This window comes from Triturus cristatus, chromosome 10 (genome assembly GCF_964204655.1).
Source record: "Triturus cristatus chromosome 10, aTriCri1.1, whole genome shotgun sequence".
NCBI lineage: Eukaryota > Metazoa > Chordata > Amphibia > Caudata > Salamandridae > Triturus > Triturus cristatus.
In genome coordinates, this window is record NC_140593.1 from 839385377 (window position 1) to 839408808 (window position 23432).

A 23432-nucleotide genomic window follows, 5' to 3' on the forward strand; every position below is an offset into this window, starting at 1 on the left:
GACTATATCTATTTACTAACATCCCATATAACCCGGGTAGACCATTCTTCACAGCCCCGAAAACACAGATGATCCACTTAGTATGGAGCGGCAAACAACCTAGGATAAAGTGGGAACTATTAACTCTCTCCTTTTTTTTGCAAGGGGGGTTTGAAGCACCCGATTTGGAACTGTATTATTTCTGTGCACAAGCACACTTTCCAGATACTGGTTTCATCCCCCCCCTTGAAGCCACACCTTGCACTGCAATCTGGATATTTGGAGCCGATACTGCTAATTGGAGCCATTGCAACATACCCCAAAGTTAAGAATGCTGACCCCAGAACGGTGGCATGCACTGTTATGGCATGGCAAAGACTGGACGAAATGTTGGATGTTTTCTTTTTGAAAACACACGGGCCCCTGAATCAAAGGATAACCCTATCAGGGAATTAAACTATATTGGAAAAAGAAGGGTTGCACCTGGTAAAGTGCTGTTTTAGAATAGCATGAGAATGGCGCAGCTCAGGACTTACATCTATATAATATAACACACAAAGTGAATTGATTGTAATCTTTTTTTATTTTTTGAAAAAATATATTTTTTTTCCTTTTATGTTAATCTTTTTATAATTTTATCTCTTTTCTCATCTATAAATAATTGATTATTCGTGCAAATTCAATTCAAACAATCTTTTTTGATACATAAATAAATTGACTACATTTTATATTACACTGATTTGATCACAGTACAATGCGGAGATGACAATTATAGCAACACATTATATTTTTCACATGTTGTAATCAAACCACAATTCACAATAAAATCAAACTAATATGAATAAAACACTGGCAGTGATTTGAGGAATACCACCAACGCGTTTCGGCAAATGCCTTCTTCAGGATTTTCTTTTACCAGTGAATACTCTAAAATAAAAATTCAAAATTTATATACAATTAACGATTATCGTCCTGAGCTAATAGTGCGCCAAAACTGATTACTTATGGTATATATATACATAGAAACAATCAGATGATGCTCCTGAAAATGAGGTCTAGGATACCTGAAGTCAAATAACCCTGCATGAGGTCACTGTGATCAACATGACGATATATTCTTCCCTAGAGCGATGTTTAACATTTTGCATTCATTATTGCACCCCCTAACTTCGACTACAAAGATGCAGTCAAAACGGCAAGAGTGAATACTTTACTCAATTCTTATAGTAAATCACTCCAGTTTCCTTTGAGGTTTTTATCCAATCGACTTTCCAATTATGGTCTACTACATCACAATTCTTTTTACTTTAGGTATATATAACATATCACAGTTATATTGTCAGTGTATCATTCTGATTTTATGCTATTTACTGTATTGAGATTTGAATCTCTATATTTTCTTATAATCACATATGTTGGGGAACCTTATGCTAAAAGTAGATATTTCTTCAATGTTTCCACTGTTATTCAGGATATGTGGATGAGTCCAACGTATTTATTTATCTGAAAAGCATAGAATACAATGTGTGGAGCCGCTATTTTCTATAGCAATCATACTATCACATTATTTTTAAGTGCCGACACTATTATACTTTATTACTTACTTTAGGACGCTTTGCGTGCCTCCTGTTGAATTATCTTCTATCTAGTTGTAGATATCACCAGCCTGTTGTATCTATATATACATCTTTCCTGAAATGTTAATACATAAGTTATTTGTTAAATAATTTTTGTTCTTTTTAATTTATTCTAATAAGTCTTATCGATATTAAACTAATTCTGTCGTACCCACCTCGCTTGCACAGGACCATATTGCTTGTACTTTAATTATTCGTTGCAATATCCCCCAGATATATCAATCCGTTTGGCAAAGATTGCAGAATCCTATATATACAGATAAAAGAAGAAATATGGAAACCTATGTTTGCACCTAGATGTAATGGTATATTACTCGACATAGCTTTCATTACACTAACTATACAATAAATATGTGATGTACATTTACCTAAAGTTTCATGTGTAGCCGTTTACTTGTCTTCTTCTGGTATTTGCTTTATGATTTTTAATCCGCATATTCTTTTTCCATAACTCTGATTTTCTATTTCAAGGCCACTATAAACACAAAGTTATACCAGAGAGAGAAGAAAAAAGGGAGAGAAGGAGGGGGGAGGGAATAATTAGCTCTACTCGTGAGTCATTTCTAAATGTAATACAACCAAATTGTTATCTACAAGTATTTGTATGACATTTCTATATCTCTCCACGTGCCTTAAATTTGCTTTATGTATATCTAATATTCCCAACTCTGCATTACTTTGAATTTGGATACTCCTGAGATGTGTCTTCTGATAGTCATATAGCTTAAAACTGAACCTTATTTTTTTATTACTCTATTTCACTAAATATATAGACTCAACTAAACTCTAAATACTACAATGCAACTATTTTCCCATCCGTTCTTACATACAACTTTATTAAAAAGTGCCCTTTCTTCTCATTTGCTACATAGTGTCGGATGTATATACTCGTCCATATCTAAATGACAACGGAATGCTTTCGTTTAGACTAATACACAAAAGGCTGTCCTTAAGAATACCCATTATCCAAGTTGTATTTACTACATATTGATTATACTTCATTACTTGCCACTAATTTAGTTTTCTGTAATGCTTTGGTTATAACAATACTTATTCACGCTAACTGACCGCATTGTCATGTCCCCAGTGCAACGCTATTTATGCGGACATATTCACTGTGATAGAGGCTCACCATAAGGGCGACGTTTTTTACAGATATCTGGAACCTCCTTTTTCGCCAAACAAGGCCTGCTATTCTTTTTTTTTTTTTTTTTTTTAAAACCTTTATTTGTGCAAATGAAAAGAACAAATACGGGCCTACAACCGTCAGGCCGGCCACGGTACGGTTAAGCACTGGTACAAACATTACATCCCCTGCGCATCCACGGTCAAGATTAGCAACGAGTCATGAGGTATAAACTGGAGAGATCCTTGACACCAGGGGAAGGAGAAGTGAAGGTTAATTTTAAGGTTTTCAAAATAATTTTATCGGGGAAAAAATCAGTAAAGAATAAGAACCAAGGAAATTCGAGTCCGCAAGATAGCTTCACCACACGGGAGAGCAGCAGCATCATTAAAACGGTCATGGAAGGAAAATCTCAGGCAGTGAGGCGATGCAGTTATATAACAGGATAGTCACATGAGTAAATATGCACCCCTCCAGAGCCGCCCCCCCTCAATCCACCCCACACCCGGACCCCGAATCGAAACAAGTATAGCGCAGAAACCTAAAAGAAAAAGGCCCATAGAACTAAGTAGAAACAGTGAATTACCCCCCCACCCTACACCAATGCGGAGGCTACGGCCTGCCCCCCCCCCAGCATAGTGCCTGTCGCCCAATGAACCCGAAATATAGACAAGAGAGAGAGTAGGAATAGAGTAAAGAAAAATAAGAGAACAGAGAGGTAAGTGGGGAGGAGCCTACGTTACCCCAGAGCGCCCGAAACCATCGGCCAACTATGGCCGCCACACACTGAGAACCCACTACGCCAAAAGCGGTCGTGTGAAGATAACGTGTCACAACAATTTAAATGAAGGCGGACAAACCGCGACGAGTGCGCACAACATATGCAAACAGTTCCAGTCCCAGTCCAGCCCATCCGTGAAACCATGGCGATATAAATCAGTTTAGCCCTGGCCCGATCGCGGGCTTAAGATTACCCCAGCCCCTACATGAAGGCCCCGCACCCCGTGCAGACAAAGACAATATGGCCGCTTGGGAGAAGATGGTGAAGTAGAGTCACAAAATGGCCGCCGACCATCTATTGAGGTCCCCTTGTGCACCACATAAAGTCCAGACCTGGCATGTAAAGTACAGGAGTTCCACAGAAAAGAAGCAGTAGGCCACCGTGAACGGTTCCTCGAGGACGTCAGGTGTCGCTCTGCTGGATACTCTTGCGGGCACGGTGAGGCAGGCAACAACGAAGCAGGCAGCAATGAACGGGGAGACAAAGTATCCGCAATTGAGCTGGAGAGCGATTGATCCTGGGTGCCGGTAAAGCCAGATGCAGGCACCAGTGTAGCACGATCATAAACAGCCATTGCGTCCCCGCAAGAGGACAAAAGCACTGGCAGACCCACGCCTTGTTGATGACAAACGGGGCGCTCACGACCCGCAGCCGACAGTATGGAGTCAAACCGCTCACTCAGCGCTTGCAAGCCAAGACACATTTGTAGACGAAAGTCCCGCAGGGCAGCCAGAACGGAGCCGCATGTCAGCGGAGGCTGCGCCCCCACATCGGTAGCAATCCGGGACGGCACTATGGAGCTGGTGTCTGGTAGAGGGAGGGCGAAGCGGGCAGCGGGCGAGACCGGAGTAGCATCCCCCAGCCGCGAGCAGGCAATCAACGCCATGTTTTACCGCAGAACGGTACAGTGGCCAGGGGGGGGTCGTAGCAAGGAGGCAATTCCCCTCAGGTCTGCGCCGCAACAGGGAAAAGCCAACAATCGCTGCCCTTCCCTCGGGTTCTCTTTGCAGCCGACTAGGCAATAGAAGAAGGGGGTCTGCAGCCTCCCACAGCGCGGTCCACAGAACGGGGCAGGAGACCCGCCGCACCGGGGCTTACCCTATAGCTCCAGCCCATCAGGTGCGGGGTGCAGGGGGTGTCCGGGCGTCCCTCCCCCGGCTCATCCGGCGACAGTCCGTGGTGTGAGGTGGGACCGGGACCGCGGGGCTCAGGTTTACGCTAGCGGGTCCGGTAACTGCGGAGCTTCCAGGGGGCCGGCCAAGGCCACAATAAAGCAGGGGTCCAGTGCGGAGAACAAAAGCACCAAGAACTCCGGCGTCCGGGCGGGCTAAGACTCCGGGAAAGCGGCGGCGCAGTCAGCGCGTCGTCGCACACGTTGCACCTCGAAAATCGGACAGGATAGGAGTCAGGATGATAGTCCGAGGCCAAGGGCCGACGGAGCCGGGCGCTCAAGCGTCTGCTCCGGTCGCCATCTTGGCTCCTCCCCCATTAAGGCCTGCTATTCTTATTTCTTGTTTAAATATTCTCTTTACGTGCTCGTCTCACATTCTAACGCAATGCCGTCCCGTACTCAACTATCGTTTATGACTGCCATATTGTCGTGTACGTTATCCTCCACTTATAATTTATTATTACTAATACGTGATAATAGACTAGCTAACCTGGTTACGATGTCTGCTATACAACGTTTTTTAAATAAACTTATTTTCTGGTGATAGCAACTCACCATGAATACGGCGTTCCTTTCCGCTACCTCCGACCTGCTTATTCGCCAGACCAAGTTTTGTGTCATCACTTCCTGTTTAAGTAGCTTCTTAACGTACTGCTCTCGCATTATTACGCACTGCAGTCACATACTTAGCTGTCATCTATGGCCGAAATGTTGGATGTACCAATACTATACTCGTCTCGGCTGCCTCTGCTATATCATGCGACCTAAAAGTTACCTACGAACTAGCATGTAGGAACATGCTGAAGAAAGAAAAGATCCAACAATGGGGGGACCTTAATGGGACCTGATTGACCTTTCGAGGGTCGGGACATGTGAATAAAGGGTGGGATGATTGAATTTTTATTGACCTGCAGAGAGACTACCAATTGCCAGGGGCAGGGGGGGGAACCTTTCGCTACCTCCAGGCCTGTAGCTCATTACATAAAGCGATCCCTAAAGGAACAGACCTGCTGGTCTCCTCGCCCTTAGAAGATAGGCTATTGGACAACTACCTCCAAGAAAAAGCCATTTCATTGACTTACCATAAAATCCTTAACACGCCGGATACCCAGGATAGAACTCGTGCAAAATGGGTACATGACGTAGGAGACCTGGATGATGAAGACTAGTGGGAAGCCCTGGCTTCTCCCTGCGAGGTGGCGATCCGTTCTGGTTTCAAACTCATCCACCGAGCCTACTATACTAGCTCAGCACTTGTTAAGATGGGGGTACTAGACTCCCCGGTCTGTCCCCGAGGATGCGGTCACACCGGTACCTACCTACACCAATGGTTGGAATGCCCGATGCTCCAGAAGTACTAGGGAAAGATTATATCTGCTAAGCCCGTCCGCGCCAGGAACCCTGGTTCTCCTGGATCCCACCGCTACGACTCAGCCACCCTCCACGCTCTCTATTCCAGAGGCCACACCAAATGCGTAAGATCCTCGCCCACCATGACCCATGGGCAGTTCTCTTGCGGACACTGCCGAAGATCCTTCACCGTCGACATGGCACCCGCAGCCGCAGAAGGACCGCCTGCTGAACGACCCACTGAAACCCTGACCTGCATCCTTCTCAACGTACGCTCCGTACACCGACACGCCATAGAGATCTGGGACCTGATCGACACCCTCTCGCCCATCGTCGCATTCCTCGCAGAAACTTGGACCAACGCCACCTCGGGCCCCAACGTCGCCACCACAATCCCCAACAGCTACAAGATCCAGAGAAAGGACCGCCCACATCGCCCAGGAGGAGTCCTCGCCATCACATACAAGACCCCCCTCCGACTCTCCACATCCAGCACGAAGACCCCCCTCTCCAACATGGAACACCTCCATTTCCAGATCCATGCCAGCCCCAGGACCGCACTTCGCGGCACCCTCATCTACAGACTGCCAGGCTCCGCGCCCAGCCTGCAACTACCATCGCCGAGATCGTCGCACCCCACGCCATCACCTCCACAGACTACATTCTGCTCGGGGACCTGAATTTCCACCTCAAAAACAGCAAGGACCCCGACTCCACCACACTCCTTGAGAACCTCGCCAACCTAGGACTGAAACAGCTCGTCAGCACTCCTACCCACAGAGCGGGTCACACCCTCGACCCCATCTTTGCGTGAGGATCAAGCATCCGCTTCAGCCACACCACCCAGCCCCTTTGGGCAGACCACCACTGCGTCCATTTCACGTTCAACACCACCACCGCACTCAAGCTCGCCGCGACGGAACTGGAGTAAGGTCACTGAGGAACACCTGAACTCTGCCCTCCTCCAAGACCCCCTGCAATGCCTCGACCAACGTCAACTCCGCAGCCAGGGAATTCCACCGCTGGGTCTCCCGCTGCGCCGACAAGCTGGCACCTCTACGCCGCACTGCCAAAGAACGACCGCTGAAGGCCACCTGGTTCACAACCGAACTCCAAGAAGCCAGACGCACCTGAAGACGCTTGGAGAAAACCTGGTGGAACCAGAAGACCACGGAAGCACGGAGCAACCACTAAAGTGCCCTGAAGGACTACCACCAGCGTATATGGGACACCTAAAAGACCTTCATTAGAGACAAAGTCGAGACTAACGCATCCAACGTCAATGAACTGTTCAACGTCATTCAGCAGTTCGCAAAACCCACCTACGAAACCACAGACATCACACCCCCCCAGGAACTCTGCGACAAACTCAGCTCCTACTTCCACCTGAAGATCAAGGCCCTCTACGACAACTTCAGCGAATCAGAAGACAGCACCACACCTCCCACCACCGCCGAGAATCCGGCCATCACCTCCTGGGCCCCCGCGTCCGTCGAGCTCATCTCCTCAACAATGAAGAAGACACACTCAGGAGCCCCTACGGAACCCTGCCCCCCACATCTTCCACAGGGCCGCTGCTATCATCGCACCAGAACTAGAAGGGACTATCAACTCCTCCCTCACATCCGGCATCTGCCCAGACGACGGAAGCGTGCAGAGGTGAAACTCCTCCTAAAAAAAACAACGGCTAACCCAACTGACCTGAAGAACTACCGGCCCATCTCTCTCCTCCCCTTCGCAGCCAAAGTCACTGAAAGACTTGTGAACGCCCAGCTGACCGCCTTCATCGAAGAAAACACCATCCTAGACGCATCCCAGCCTGGCTTCGGCAGCAACCACAGCACGGAGACCGCCCACCTCATCCGCATGGTGCTAGACCAAGGACACACTGCAGCCCTCATCCTCCTAGACCTCTCCGCAGCATTCAACACCGTCCCACATTGCACGGTAGCCACCAGACTCCACAGCTCAGGAATACAGGGATCTGCCCTCAACTGGATCCAATCCTTCCTCTCCGGCAGAACCCAGAGAATCAGACAACCACCCCCCCCCCCCCCCACCCCCCTATCCGATCCCACTGACATCATCTGCGGAGTACCCCAAGGATCATCACTAAGCCCGACACTCTTCACCATCTACATTGCCCCCATCTGCGCCATCGTCAGATAGCACGGGCTTGACGTCGTATCCTACACCGACAACACCCAGCTCATCCTCTCCCTCACCAAGAACCCAGAAGACACCAGACTCTGCTTCCAGGAAGGAATGAGAAACGTAGCAGCCTGGATGAAGGACAGCTGCCTAAAGCTCAACTCTGAGAAGACCAAAGTCCTCATCCTCGGACCCTGCTCCTCCCCCTGGAACAGCACCTGGTGGCCCTCTGCCCTCGGGAGCCCACCCACCCCGACAGACCACGCTCGGAACCTCGGCATAATCCTAGACTCCTCCCTCTCCATGAACCGCCAGATCATCACCAGTTTCAACTGCCTCTGCATCCTTTGTGAGACCTTCAAGTGGACCCCCCCCCCCCGACTGCAGAAAGACCGTCACCCACGCGCTAATAACCAGCAGACTAGACTACGGCAACACCCTCTACGCCGGAATCAACAAAACTCTTCTACACAAATTCCAAACCATCAAGAACGACGCAGCCAGGCTCGTCTTAGGGACACTGCGCCACGAACATATGACCCAACACCTACGAAGCCTCCACTGGCTCCCCCGTCGAAAAAAGAGGGTCACCTTCAAACTCCTCACCCACGCCTACAAATCCCTCAACAACATCAGACTCAAATACCTCAACGACAGAGTATGTTTCCACGTACCCAAGAGGAACCTCCGCTCCGCCGACCTCGCCCTGCAGAAGTCCCCCACATCCGCAGAAATAGGACCAGTGGGAGAGCCTTCTCCTACATCGTAGCCATGACCTGGAACAAGCTCCCGGTCAACATCAGACGCTCCCCAACCCTTCACACGTTCAGGAAGGACCTCCAGATCTGGCTTTTTGACTGACTCGGTTCTGCTCCCCCCTCCCCCAGCGCCTTGAGACCCTCACGGGTGAGTAGCGCGCTCTATAAACCACTGATTGATTGATTTATCCCGGATATGTAATACACCTATTGACATCTCCCCCCAGCTTTGATTTCTAAATATATGGGAAGCTACAGATTTGTCAAGAACTGAGAAGTTGTGGGTCTCTTTGGGCTGCATGGTGGCGAAGCGCAATATAGCCAGAACATTGAAGGGAGTGGTCAAGCCACGATACACTGACTGGGAGGCAGATATGTTTTGGTGTATGCAGGCGGAGAGGGTTATCTATGAGAGCAGGGGATGCCAGCATAAATGTACAAAAATATGGAGTCCCTGGAATGAGAGTAGAGGTGTGCTATGTACCCCTTTTAGTGCTCCTCCCTCATTGGCGATTGATAATGAGGACATTTAATGTTTTGAATATAATGGGAACTATGAAACATGTGATTACACTGTAGACCCTGTGCGGCCATTTGTCTTTTACTGTACTAATATATTGCGATTACCGAAAAGTGTTGATGACTGCACCACACTGTACTTGCTTTGTAGTGTTTTATGTTGATTCTTTCAATAAAAAATATATTTTTATGAAATTGGCAAATTCCGGACAAAGGAACAATTTTTCCAAGGGAATACACCCGCCACTATGGAACTATTTATGTACGTTAGACTCAGGCAAATTTTGAAAGCTGCCACCTCATCGTTTCCGCAGGAGCCACAAGTTAAGCCCCCACTGCATGCGCTATTGAAGCCTGACCCGCCACAGCATGTACCCTCATCTATCGCATCACGTAAGGCACACCAAATGAGATTGCGTACACACTGGGAGACCGAACTGGGGGTAACCATAACAGATAAACAGTGGGAATACTGCTATAAACAGACAGGACACATACCAGCCAACAGTAGGCTCCGCGTGATACATTACTGCATCGCTTATACTATACCGCGGTCAAGATATACAAATATAAACCAAGAGATAGTGTCAGCTGTGAACGATGCAGGAAAGAAGCTGCGGATTTTCTACATCTGTCATGGGAATGTCCAGAAATTAATAAATAGTAGCATCAGGTAGTCAATGCAATGGCGCATAAGATAGGATCCCCCTGCATGCATCACCAGTTGTAGCATTACTGCGATACACAGCAGAGGTAGAGACAGTATGTAGGAAGTACATAGTGTTGGGGTTGTTAATTGCCAAATGCAGGGTTGCCTGCAGATGGGGAAAGGGAAGAGCACCTAAATTCACAGAATGGATTCAGGATCTTGTATTCTGGCATAATCAGTCATTCATATATGTGGAGCTACTTCCACCCACGTTAAGGCCAAGAGACATATGGGACCCAGTGAAAGCATACCTATTGACCACTCCGTCTTAACAACGTAATAGACGGGAAGAGAATCATGAGGAGGGATAGGGTGGCCATTAGGAAAAATCTATTTCCACATCCGTACATATAAACACACACGTACACCTTAAGTCAAGAAGCGTAATGAGGGTCCTGGAAGCCCAAAGCAAATACCAGATACATGGAAATCGTACATTCGGAAAATGTGGACAGAAATAATGTTTGTAAAAATATGCAGAGAATGTGATATACCACAATTGGACAAAGGGGGGAAAATAGTGTTCTGTTGATAAGAAACACATTTTGTTTTTCCTGTAGAGTATATTATATGTATGCTGTCGGCATTGTTTCATCTGATATACAAATAAAAAGATTTTATTTTTAAAAAGCACCTTCAACAAAAACCGTATACGGCTCACCTTAGAGTTCAAAAGGCTGCAGGGAATTCCACTACGCATGAGTCCTTGTACTGACAGTTTCCTCATTGTAAGCTAATTTTTTCTTGCTAATGTAAGTGGGATTTTAGATCAAAATTAATCAAAATTAATTGTGGCTTGGACACCAGTGAGTCCATAAGGTGGGCCATTTGCCCCAGTGTCGCCATTCACCACCATGCTTGCCTACAGTCCTCAGATTTTTCAGGCAGTGTTCAATCGTGCCTCAAAATGCCGTTCAACAGGACACTCCTGTTTGAGAATAAGATAGACTCAACTCTCGAGCAGTTCAAGGACAGTTTCAGTAAAGGTGCCCAGTACCGACTGCCAATCCAACCTCCTCAGGACGCCCAGCAGTTTAGCGGTCTGGGCAGTTATGCCTCGCAGTCAAGGTAATTGCGTGCCTGTCCACAACCCTCCCTGCAGCCCCACCTGCTATACCCCTCTAGCTTACGTCTGAATATAAGGCCACCGTTTCACTTAACACAGTGAAATCCTACCTGTTTACATACTGTTGCTTCAATTTTTACCACAACATCTTATGGATAGGCACTATGCCTACTATTGGAGCCATTTCCTAACATCGCTTAAAAGTCGTTGTGTTACTACTCGATATATTCAAAATACTTCCCTGATGAAGCCCTATTCAGGGTAAAACGCGCTGGCTGCACAAGTTGGTGTTTTACTTCAACCATTTGAAAATAAAAAAGAAACAACAGAGATACTGAAGACCCCTGATCTCTTTCTGTGGAATCGCAATTGTTGTTTACTTACCTGTCATTTGGGTTTGCCTCTCTGTACTTTGTTTATCTGTGTTAAAAAACAATTTCTGGGTCTCTTGGCAGAGGATCCTGGAGGTGGGCATCCAGACAAGAAAATAATCTTTGTATTGTTGGCAATTACTAGGTGACTTGAAAGGTGTTGCGGCTTTAAGCATCCCTTGCTGCCTTTTCTGTATATACTGTACCATTGAAACTGCTGAAGTCTGTCACAATTATCAAGCCAACCCATTTCATCCCTCCTGTTAAACTTCCTTAGATTGTACGGCGTTGCCAGGATAGACCCAAGTCAGGAACAATCATGAAACCATTTAGATTCCCAATACATATATATATATGCCCACTGAGAAAACCCACCCCTGTCCCGTGCGCCCAGCACGACCTTAGGTTTGAATATGCGAAGCGAACAAGTGTAACACAATGTTGGGTATTATGTTCTTGTACTATAGTTTTTAGCGCTATCATTGTTGTATACATATTCTACTGTGTGGTTTGGCATCTTGTTCATGGCGCGTGGTGTCCACGGGCATTCTTGTATCTTGCTCGTGGAGGCCACGCGGTGTGTTGTGTTTTGAACACCGGGGCTCGGGTGGTGGTGAGCGTTAGGGGGAACGTTAAGGCATTAATGTTTGTACACGGAGCTGTGAAGATGAATAAACTTCTACTCCAGTTGAAATTTGCCATTTACTCATTATTCCTGTAATTGATGGGACTAAAGGACTTTTCTTACATTGGCGACGATCGGGCATGGACGCGCCCACGCATATTTAAGCTGGAAAATTTAAAGGATTAGTTTTGCTTTAACGCCGTCTGAAACTGACATCGGAAGGAAAGATTTCGAAAAGGACAGCATTATCAATTTTGGTGAATACATTTCAAGTCGCTCGATTACAAGTGTGAAATTATAGGGGTGATTCTGCAGTCTTGGAACGAGCACTTAACAGGAGATGCCGTTTGACGTTCACGGAGTACAGCTTTGAATTGTTGGGAGAAACGCGATAGGGAAGCGGTTGGTCAGCGTAAAGGAAGCAGCAGAGATTCCATTCAATGGGAAATTGAGGCCAAAACGAGTGGTTTCACTCACCATTGCACTAGAATTTTCGGACCTGTTTTCTTTTGACTCCGATTCCTTTCCCAACGTCAATGCGCATGCGCGCATTGTATCATCGCGTCACGTCGTTTTTCAGGATTGCAAACACATCCTTGTTTCCGGATTGCCTGATTCAACACAGAAACCGGGACTGCCTGATTCATCACAACATTCACGGGTCTTAAGTCAGTTTTAGTTTAACTGAAAGACAGGAAGGTTTGAACGTATTTCAGAGGATGGAGTTTTTTTGGGGGGTGATTAATTGGTCACATTAATGAAAAAAAAAAAAACCTACAAGATCGACAAACAACTTGTGAGTTACAATAACTTTAACATAACCTTGTTAGTTTTATTTTGTGCCATGAGTTTTATTGGTTTATTTAGAAAATAATAACTATTTTGCATATCAAATTTATAGTTCATCTTATTGCTTATAGTGCAACATGTCTGGCATTGTATCTCCTCCCTCATTTCTATCGTCATCTGGCGATCCTCCCATGCCATGGGAAGTTTGGGAACCAGTATTTTTGGCATATGCGGAGGTCTTAGAAGGCGATGATTGCGAACCAGAAAGGAAATTGTCATTATTAAAACATTGTTTAGGTGGATTTGGTCTAAAAGAATTTAAAACTTTACCTGCGCTAATCAGTCCTGGGAGAATTAATGCCTACCAGTATGCTTCGACACAGCTTAATATACGTTTTGGGAAAAAGAAAAATGTAGTGATGGAAAGATTTATCTTCTACTCCCGTAAACAACGCAGTGATGAATCTATTGAAGATTATGTCTCAGCACTCAGGTCTTTGGCAACATCCTGTAAATTTGAACACATATCATACGAACAAGTACTGAGAGATCAAATTTTAATGCGTACAAACAGCAAGAAAGTTCAGGAAAAACTATGGTCCACATCTGATTTGTCATTAAATGCGGCTATTGACATTGCAAAATCCATTGAACACTCTGAAGAGTTCGTAAAAGAAATTAGAGGCAATGAAAAAACAGATGTATTCAGTGTCAACAAAGAGTTAAAAGATGGTGACAAACAAAAAAAAAATGTTACTCCAAGATCTGAGAATTTTGCAAAAAATGGGAACAAATTCAAGTATCCAAACCCTAGGGTTTAAAGACACAATTCATTATTACTTTGTTTTAGGTGCGGAAGCAACAGTCATCTAGCAAATTTTAAAGGCTGTCCAGCTATTGAGAAAGTTTGTTCTAAATGTAATAAGAAAGGTCATTTCAGTAGGTTTTGCAAAACAGCTACAAAGAAAGTAAATTACATACAGTTTTCAGATGATTATGAAACGCCCTATGACAATGATGAAAATGAAATTAATACTGTAATTAATGTATGTGGTGATGACAAAGTTTTGAAATTTCCTTCCTGTCTCATCATTGTTGATGGCGTCTTCTTGAGATTCTTGGTTGATTCTTGTGCTTGGTATTCTATCATTTCTTTGAAGGTTTTTCATGAAAATTGGCCTAAAAGGGAACTTATTGATCCTGATGTTTCCCCAGGGGGTTATACAGGGCACAAAATTGACTTAATTGGCTATTTTTATGCGAATATAAAATTTGCAGGACGCCACACTTTCAGTAAAATTTATGTGGCAAAGTCAGGAAAATCACTTTTAGGGTGGCCACATCAACACGAATTAAGCATCAAACTTGATCCCAGAGCTAATCCTCCTGTATTTGTTGTTGACCCTGAAGTTCACCATGGGTCGGTCATTGTGGATGAGCTTATTAAGGAATTCCCTAGTGTTTTCAGTGGGAAGCTTGGGAAATACGAAGGGTTTGAACATGAAATTAAACTCCATGAGAATGCCATCCCTGTACGTCAAAAAGTAAGAAATATGCCGTTGTCATACAGAGATAAATTGAAGAATTTGTTAAAAAATCTTTGCAATGATGGCATTATTGAACCAATAGAGTCTTCCCCGTGGGTTTCTCCCATCGTGATTTCAGTCAAATCCTCAGGGGAAGTCAGATTATGTGTGGACTTGCGCAGTTTGAACCCGGTCATTTGGGTAGATGCACATCCTCTTCCTAATTTGCATGAGATGGTTTCCACCCTATCTGATGCGCAGGTATTCTCCTGTATTGATTTAGCAAGTGCGTACCACCAGGTAGCCCTTTCTGACAGCTCAAAAAATTATACGGCGTTTATTACACCAGAAGGTCTATTCAGGTATTGTCGTATGCCATTTGGGTTGGCTAGTGCTGCTTCTGTTTTCCAGAGGTTGATGAAAGAAACTCTAGAAGGGCTATCAGGGGCCATCGCTTTCCAAGATGATATTTTGGTTTATGGGAAGAATGATGAGGAGCATGATAAGATCTTGCATAACGTCATTGCAGCTTTAGCAAAAAAAGGTCTCACTCTTCGGTTAGATAAATGCAAAATAAAAGCAAAGGAAGTGGAATATTTAGGACACACTATCAGTGGGAAGGGAATTAAACCAAAACATAAGCACATTGAGAGCATTACCAATGCTCCTTTACCGACCTCGAAAGAACAGTTGGTTGCTTTTCTTGGATTGATTGAATTTTATGCTAAATTCATTCCTAATTATTCTATGAAGACTGAACCGTTCAGGTGTTTGCTGAAAAAAAATGCAAAATTTGTGTGGACAAGTGACATGACTGAGGCTTTTGGGAAATTGAAGGCATTTATAGTTAATGCACCGTGTTTAAAACCGTTTGTTCCGGGAAAACAATGCATAGTTATGGTAGATGCAAGTAATCTAGGTCTTGGAGGTGTAATATTACAGAAAGATAATTCCAGTGAATGGATTGTAGCATATGCGTCCAGGGTTTTAAGAGATGCAGAGAAGAACTACTCAGTCATTGAAAGAGAGTTACTTGCTTGCGTATGGGGAGCAGAACATTTTAGAAGTTTCTTGTGGGGAACTGATTTCATAATAAAAACTGATCACAAACCATTGGTATTCCTAATGTCTCCCGGTGGTGGTAGATCCATGTCTGCACGGTTAGCCAGATTGTCATCAAGATTACAATCTTTTCGCTTCCACATTGAATATGTCCAGGGGAAAGCGAATATGCATGCGGATTGCATGTCCAGGTTACCTCTGGAGAGTGATAAGGATTATCAAGAGGATGATTGTGAGGTCGCTTTCACGACACATGATATCAATCTTATACATGGTGATAAGGCAAGTCTCAATGAGAATGTTTGGATGGAAGCAATGAGAAACGATAATGAATTGAACACTGTTAAGAATTACATTGTGCAAGGTTGGCCGGCAGTAAGGAAGTTATCTGGTGATATGATGAGCTATTCCAAGATTCATGATGAATTAGCTATTGAGAATGAGTTGGTTATAAGAATGGACAGAATAATCCCTCCTTTTTCTCTTAGGAACACCATTATGGAAATTGGTCATGAGGGACATTTAGGAGTTTCATTTACTAGAAGGCGAATATGGGAAGCATTTTGGTGGCCTGGTATTGATTCTGCTGTTGAACATTTTGTACGCAAATGTGACAAATGTTCGAATAGCGATAAATCTGCTGTGCCTTTAAGAGTTGAATCTTGTCCTGTGGAGTATCCTGTTGGGCCATGGAGGAAACTAGGGCTCGACATCATTGGTCCATTTCATGTTTTGCCCAAGGACAAATGTTTTGGAATTGTTTTAATTGATTATTTTTCAAAGTGGCCTGAAATCAAGATGGTCAAGGAAGTTACTTCACAAAGTGTTATTGAATTTCTGGATAGCATATTTTGTAGGGAAGGCATTCCACATGAGATTGTCACAGACAATGGTCCCCAGTTTATTAGCAGAGAAATGGAGTCATTTTTTGGAAAATGTGGCATAACTCATAGGAGAATCTCAGTCTTCCATCCAGAGTCAAATGGTCAAGTGGAACGTTTTAATCGTGTGGTGAAGGAAGCGATTCAACTCGCTATTAAGGGTGGACTTAATTGGAGCAATGCCTTACAGTCCATGATACTAACATTCAGGACGTCTCCTAATTCGGTAACTTTAATCAGTCGATTTGACCTTTTGAGAGGACGGAAACCCAGTACTTGTTTGGTTCCGTGGTGGTTAAAGAAAGGTATGGATGATAAGAAGTTGATTGCTATTGATTATGATATAGTTAGACAAAGGGTCAATGAGTATAAAAAAAAAATGAAAGAAGTTATGGACCAGAAGCGAGGTTCAATGAGCACACAAGAAATTGGGGTTGGTGATTTGGTTCGCATAAACAAGAAAGAGAATGTCCTTAAGGGATCCCAAAGCTGGTCAGATCCAAAAAGAGTTCTACAAGTTTTTAGTAATGCGGTGAGAATAGAGGGTGGAAGTGTTTGGAATTTGAATAGAGTATCTGTGTTTAAGGGTCCTACACAACCATCTGGGAATCTATCCAATGACATGTGTTTAGATGATGTAAGCAATGACATTTCATTTAGGAATGTTTCAAATGACACACGATTGGATAATGTGCACAATGAAATGAGGTATGATCAACAACCAGGTTGTTCTCATTGGAGAAGGGATTTTTCTAGAGGGAAACGTGAACACCATTGTCCGGGAAGGTTTAAGGATTATATTATGGATTAGTTCATTAAATAATAAAATGAAAAAAAAAAGGGGGGGGAGATGTGTTGTATACATATTCTACTGTGTGGTTTGGCATCTTGTTCATGGTGCGTGGTGTCCACGGGCATTCTTGTATCTTGCTCGTGGAGGCCACGCGGTGTGTTGTTTTGAACACCGGGGCTCGGGTGGTGGTGAGCGTTAGGGGGAACGTTAAGGCATTAATGTTTGTACACTGAGCTGTGAAGATGTATAAACTTCTACTCCAGTTGAACTTTGCCGTTTACTCATTATTCCTGTAATTGATGGGACTAAAGGACTTTTCTTACAATCATGTTATTGTGCAAATTCCTGGACAACTTAGTTATTGGGCAGATTCACGTCTGACTGGTTTTTGAGACTTTTTGTCAGGCACGAAGGGGAAGGATGCTCTAAAACTAAGCCAATCGTGCTGCCCGCAATATACCCAAGAAATCATTCAAGAGGAAGCTGCGTCACGCACGCAGGACGTGTGTCGACGTGGCGGCCATCTTGGGTGTGGCGCCCCCATTAAAGGCACACCCAGGTTCTGGAAGGTGCTTAGCCTTCCGTTCTTTTCCCGGATGAGGTCTGTTGCTAGGGACGCTGCAACTCGCCTGAAATCAACGCAGAGATTCAGTCTTCGGTTTCCTCTTGCCATCAATCCTGGAAAAAAAGACAAAAGCTAAGTGAATATTTGTACTATATGGCACCCTATGCAGGAAAGACTAGCCTGTAAAGAGTGATTGAAATAATTTTGGAACTTCCGTTTTGGTGCAAGCAAACACAGAACCAAGGAAAAAAAAAGACAGAGACCTTGTTTTTTGGAACACTAGAATAAGCATATCGAAATTGGCTTCTTCTCCTTTGGTATCTGACTTCTTCTTTTATGTGAAAGAATTTAGTAAGTGATGGACAAGATAAGAGCTTTGCAGAAAACAAGCGAAATTGTTGAAGTGGCCTAGTGAGGTACAACTACGCCGAACAACTTTACAGCACTACCCATCCTTCATTCCTAGTACACAAGACTACTAGGACGCTGTGACTACTACCTTTGGCTCGCAGGTAGGAAAGCTTCCTTATTAGAGGGTCCTTGGCGCATGTGTAAAGGGAGGGACTAGCCCTAGACTACAGAGAACATACTGAAATTGAGCTCTTGTTGCCTCGCAGGTCGACAACCAAGAATCCTCAAGCGTCTTCCCCGAACCCTACCGCGTATCCCTACTGAATAACTGTATACACTGGTTATAAGGTAGGGTACTGGGAAGTTGATCCATAACGTCTCTGCAAAACACAACCCTGCGGACTTAAGGTAAGAATGCATGGTGAGGTCTGACAAAGTCCCCCAGCACTGACAGTTTCTATTTTTATAAAACCTTCTGCCAGGCCTTTGCCCCAGTCCTCACCAGACATGTTTGCAGATACTGGTACCCACTCCCGCTCCATTTTGGAGGCCTCATTCTCAGTGATTCACAAACTTTTGAAAGACAAACTTCTCTATGGTTCTTACCACTCTATCTCACTTATAAACATTAATGCCAAACCTTTCACTGATGTCTTAGGAGCCCATTTGAGCCCCCTCATGCCAATGTTGGTGGAACATGACCAAGCCAGGGTTATCCATCACCGATAGTGCAGTGAAAATACTAAGAGAATCCTACACCTCGTTGATGAAGCCAAGCGATCTCGGCAGGAGGTGATGCTCTTGGCCATCGATACAGAAAAACCATTCAACAGAGTACATTGGCCATATCTGGCCGCGACACTGGGCCACTCGACTTTGGGAGTGGATTCCGGCATTGAATACTGAGCAGCTACAATGATCCTAGGCTTTCGGTCTCCTTCGCCATACACAGAGGGATGTGACAGGTGTCCGCTGTGTCCTCTGTTTGGCCTATCTATGGAATCTATGGCACAAAGAGCTAGGAATTACCCGTGTGTTACCTAAATGCGATTTGTGGGAGATATGCATACCGTAAGCCTATATGCTGATGATGTCCTAGTGGCACTCAACTTTGCATTCACAACTGTCCTTCATAGAAGAGCTCAAGTAATTTGGGAAGGCTTTGGGCTTTAGCATTAATCTCCAAAAGTCACAGGCCACTAATCTTTCTTTTACCCCACCTACAGGAGCAGTTAGCTGCCTGTTACCCTTTAAATGGGCTGACTTTCCCATCTCTTACCTTGAGGTATGGATTGCTTCCATGACCATCAGCACAATAACCATCAACTACTGCTCCTTAATCTGCCAGGTTAAGGCTAACCTCACCCAGTGGAGACATTACAGCTTCTTCAGGCTGAGGAGAGTCACTTCTCTTGAAATGACTGCTCTTACCAAGGCCATATTCCTTTTCCAGGCTCTTCTACTTACTCCTCCCACTGGCATACTCAAATCACTCCAGACCTAGCTCTATTGCTTTGTCTGGGAATCGAAGCGCACAGCAACCAGATCCACTGTCCAGTAGCAGAGTGGGTCTTTGGGGGTCCCTAGCTTTACCCACTATCAGCTGGCAGAGCTCAACTTCCTGGTGGAGAGGAACTGCCAGCAAACCGAAAAGCACTGATGCTTTATGAACCGTGCAATAGCGGGGAAACGCCTCTGCAAAATACCCTGGCTACAACAGAAACAAAGAGCCTGAGCCTATTCTCTTCACCATCACCAGGGCCATACTTAAGGTCTGGGACAGTGTGGCCACTCAAAAAGGCGTGACATCCTTCCGCTGACACTTCTACTGGATAACCAGGACTTCTCCCCAGGCTTCCATCCTACAGCCTTCTCTGCATGGAAGCGTTCTGGCTGCAGGTCCACTGAGCACTTCTTTGATGCAGATGGGCCCATCCCATTTGGGCAACTGAAAGCAAGCAATATGCTAAAGGCAGGTGCATGTCCCACCTCTTTTGTAATGTTCACTCCCACGGCGTTTTGCCTCGGGAGCGAGCAGCGGCTCGCAGGGTGGCAGCTGCATTCCTCAAGTCAAGTTACTATCTACACACAACGTGCGGTGCTTTCGCTTTCAATCTGGGGTCCGCCCGCTTTTTCATATGTTTTTTTTAGCGAGCTGTCCTTTTGACAAGTGCTACTGCCTACTTGTTAACAGTAGTCCACTTATAAGGTCCTAATGGCAAGACCTATTTGCTATGCCAATGGTTGTTAAAAATGTCTTTCAACAAAGGCTGGAGATAAGCGTATATCATCGACTTGTGCGCCCTTCTGACACAGCCCAACGCGGAGGAGAGAACACAAGGTCAAAGGCAGTGGGAACAAGATCTGGGATGACCTTTTACACATAAAGAATGGGAGAAATCTACCACAGGGCACATCACACAGCATGCATTACAGAAAGCATCGAAACGGCCAATAAGATAGCATTCTGATACCTTATCCCCGTTAGGTTACACAGGGAAAAACCCCACCCGCAGTCAGAATTGCTGGGGAGGCTGCGAAGGGACAGGTACACTTTTGCGCCTTTTGTGGATATGTCCAAAGGGAATTCTGTTCTGGTACGGTGTGCTGACGGGCATAGATCCCCAATTTGCCACCCAGCTCCCCCACTTCCTGGCCTACATTATCCTGGTGCTCCCCACCCAATCCCCTGACTTTTTCCCTAAAATCTAGGAATCGACATATTGGGTTAGCGCTAGGCGCAGCGCTCCAGGCAAAACTCACTCACAATTTAGCTACATAAAATATGGCGCATCTTGAGTAATGGGTAATTGACACTGGTGGTGACCCATAATCCAGAGGCCTTCCGAGCCTTGTGGGCCCATACATCGCATTACTGTCCACAGAGTTTAACAAACAGACATGCCCCAAATACATGAGACTGCTGCGCCTGATTGCCATGGGAGGCAACACTCACACAGTGCTTGGGGGGCCTTAGACTGGGGCTAGAGACCTACAGAGGGTTTGGACTACCTAGAGCACACTTACAAATTGTGGGAACATGGGTTGGGTGTGGATGGAGAGACGGAGAGGTTGTGACTATGCCACAGTTGATTTTATCGTTTCTATTCAGAAGATTGCACTTTGCATGGCCTGACCCCAGTTGGGGACAGGCCTTTGACTTTAAAGCATTCTGTTTGTACTCTTATCATGTGTCTGAAAAAAATTAAACCAATTTGAAACATAAAAACCTAGATTGAAACCTCAGTTTTTAACTCCTTTATTGCCCCACTTGGGTCAATTTACCTCTATATTATAATTAACTTACCCAGGGACACTTTCATTGGTAGTTTTAGTGGTCTATTTTTCACAGCGAAATCTCTGTAGGCCAGGAGTACTCGCAAATGTTTTTCCAGGGGCCAAAAAGTTCAGTCTGTGATGTGGCCGGGGGGCACTGAAGACAGCAGGGTGGCTGTTGAGGGGGGAGGGGGAGAAAAGGTGGGAGTAGGGGAGGGGAAGCATGCAGTGGCTGAATTCGACAATGTGAAACCAGAAAATCTGGATCAATCTTGGCTTCTCCACCTGATCAAGCTGTAGGATCCTAGGCAATTGTTATACTTCATTTTCCCTCCCTTTACTTCATTATAACATATTAGAGGACCTCCAACAACAAGACTTCAGAATTTGTGCTGTACAAAACCTGCTGTGTTTGATTTGATGAACTTTAAGGTTGCTTCTGTCAAATAGCAACCCAGGCTGCCCACAGGGTGCACATAACTGACTTGCCTGTTAGTTCACTACTGGCATTGTTGTCAGGGTGGGTGGAAGCATGAATGATTCTCAATTTATGTTTGAAAACTGACTTTTCAAAACTTCTTCTCAATGCACTGATATAACCTGATGTACTATGGTGAAAGGGTTCTGAAGTTTAATGAAATGCACTTTTTGAATTTACTTTATCATATTTTACATATATGCAGCAAGATTCAATTAACATTTAAACAAATGCTTGTCCATTTATTTAACATGTTTAGGTTGAGTCGAATGAACAGTATCCCAGTGCTTCTTTGAACCAGGGTGCCGCATGTAAAAGCCAGGATGGCCGCTTTGTCCCCCGGGCCTTACTTTGAGTATCACTGCTGTAGGTCATTCAGTATTGGCTCGCTGGAGGCAAAGCGTATGGTAATCTGTTTATTTTGTTCTAACAGGCTCCAACAGATCTGAAGATAACAAATAAAATTTCTGTTTTTGAACCAACCCAGTTTCCTCGCTCTGAGATCTTTACGTTTAAGCGGCACCTACCAGCCTAACGGATATCCTGTCCGCCATATTGCAAGTGTCATTGAATATAACACACTTGTAATATGGAGGCTGGGACATGTGTCACATTGCTGATGGAGTATCCCATCTGCCAAACTCTGAATTAGGCCCTATATTATGAAAAAGCAAATCGTTATGATGTTGGCACTGGATATTCAGGTTCTTTTTTTTTATTTCTTTTTATGTCTTTAAGTTTTAACAACCGGGTACAGGAACGAATGCGTCTTTTTGCTGCATAGTACATAGGTCCATCAGTCAAAATAATTGAGCCACTGATACAGAACATGTGGTTTCAAATGGCCCCTTATGATTAAGCAGTTAGTAAGTAACCCTAGTTCCCTCTTGTGATCACCCTCCAGTCCCCCGCGGCATGCTGTAGGGTTCGACAAGATACCCCGCGCTGATGCAGGAATGTAATGCATGAGGGCATGTGATGAGTCTGTCGCGGATATTCAGATTCTTGAATCCCCTGAAGACATATAAATTGATTGACTTTATCTTTCTTTTTAGACCCTGTAGGGTTTAAAAGATAAACTGTAAACATTAATTGATAGCCATTTTAGCGTACTTAAATAACTTTCTGTTGTTTTCTGTTTGAATAATTAAGTTGTGGAGCTCCTTTTCGATAGTCTCCTGATTTTAAGGATCCTGTCCCTCAGGGGACCTGTTTTTGATCTTGGACTTGCTCGCACGTAAGGGATTTGAGACTTTTGGACGATGACGACGATCAACTCTACCAGAAGTGCTGGTGAGCTTTCATCTCTACAATTCTTACAAAAGCGATTTGCACTGCTTTCCACTGTGGACTGGTCCCTTTCTTCTTTCCAAAAGAGCTAACAACTTCATTTAAATCGAGACCTCTTCATTCCAAAGATGGAGGCCAGATTTCCTCTGTCTCTGGATAGCAATGCTGTGCAAAGTTA

The 23432-nt window shown here is 44.8% G+C and overlaps 1 long non-coding RNA gene across 9 annotated transcripts in view; it reads right to left on the reverse strand.

Annotated features, from left to right (window-relative positions):
• Nucleotides 1–549: 549 nt before the first annotated feature.
• The window catches only part of LOC146790108 (uncharacterized), a 117317-nt gene continuing 94434 nt past the window's right edge, over nt 550–23432 (reverse strand). For 4 of the 9 annotated variants that reach the window (XR_014969532.1, XR_014969530.1, XR_014969529.1 and 1 more), the window contains 5 exons: nt 17924–17972; nt 1985–2091; nt 1772–1863; nt 1584–1671; nt 550–906 (listed from right to left, as the gene is read on the reverse strand). This is a non-coding gene — a long non-coding RNA (uncharacterized LOC146790108). The other 5 variants (XR_014969535.1, XR_014969536.1, XR_014969538.1 and 2 more) reach the window with 4 other exon arrangements.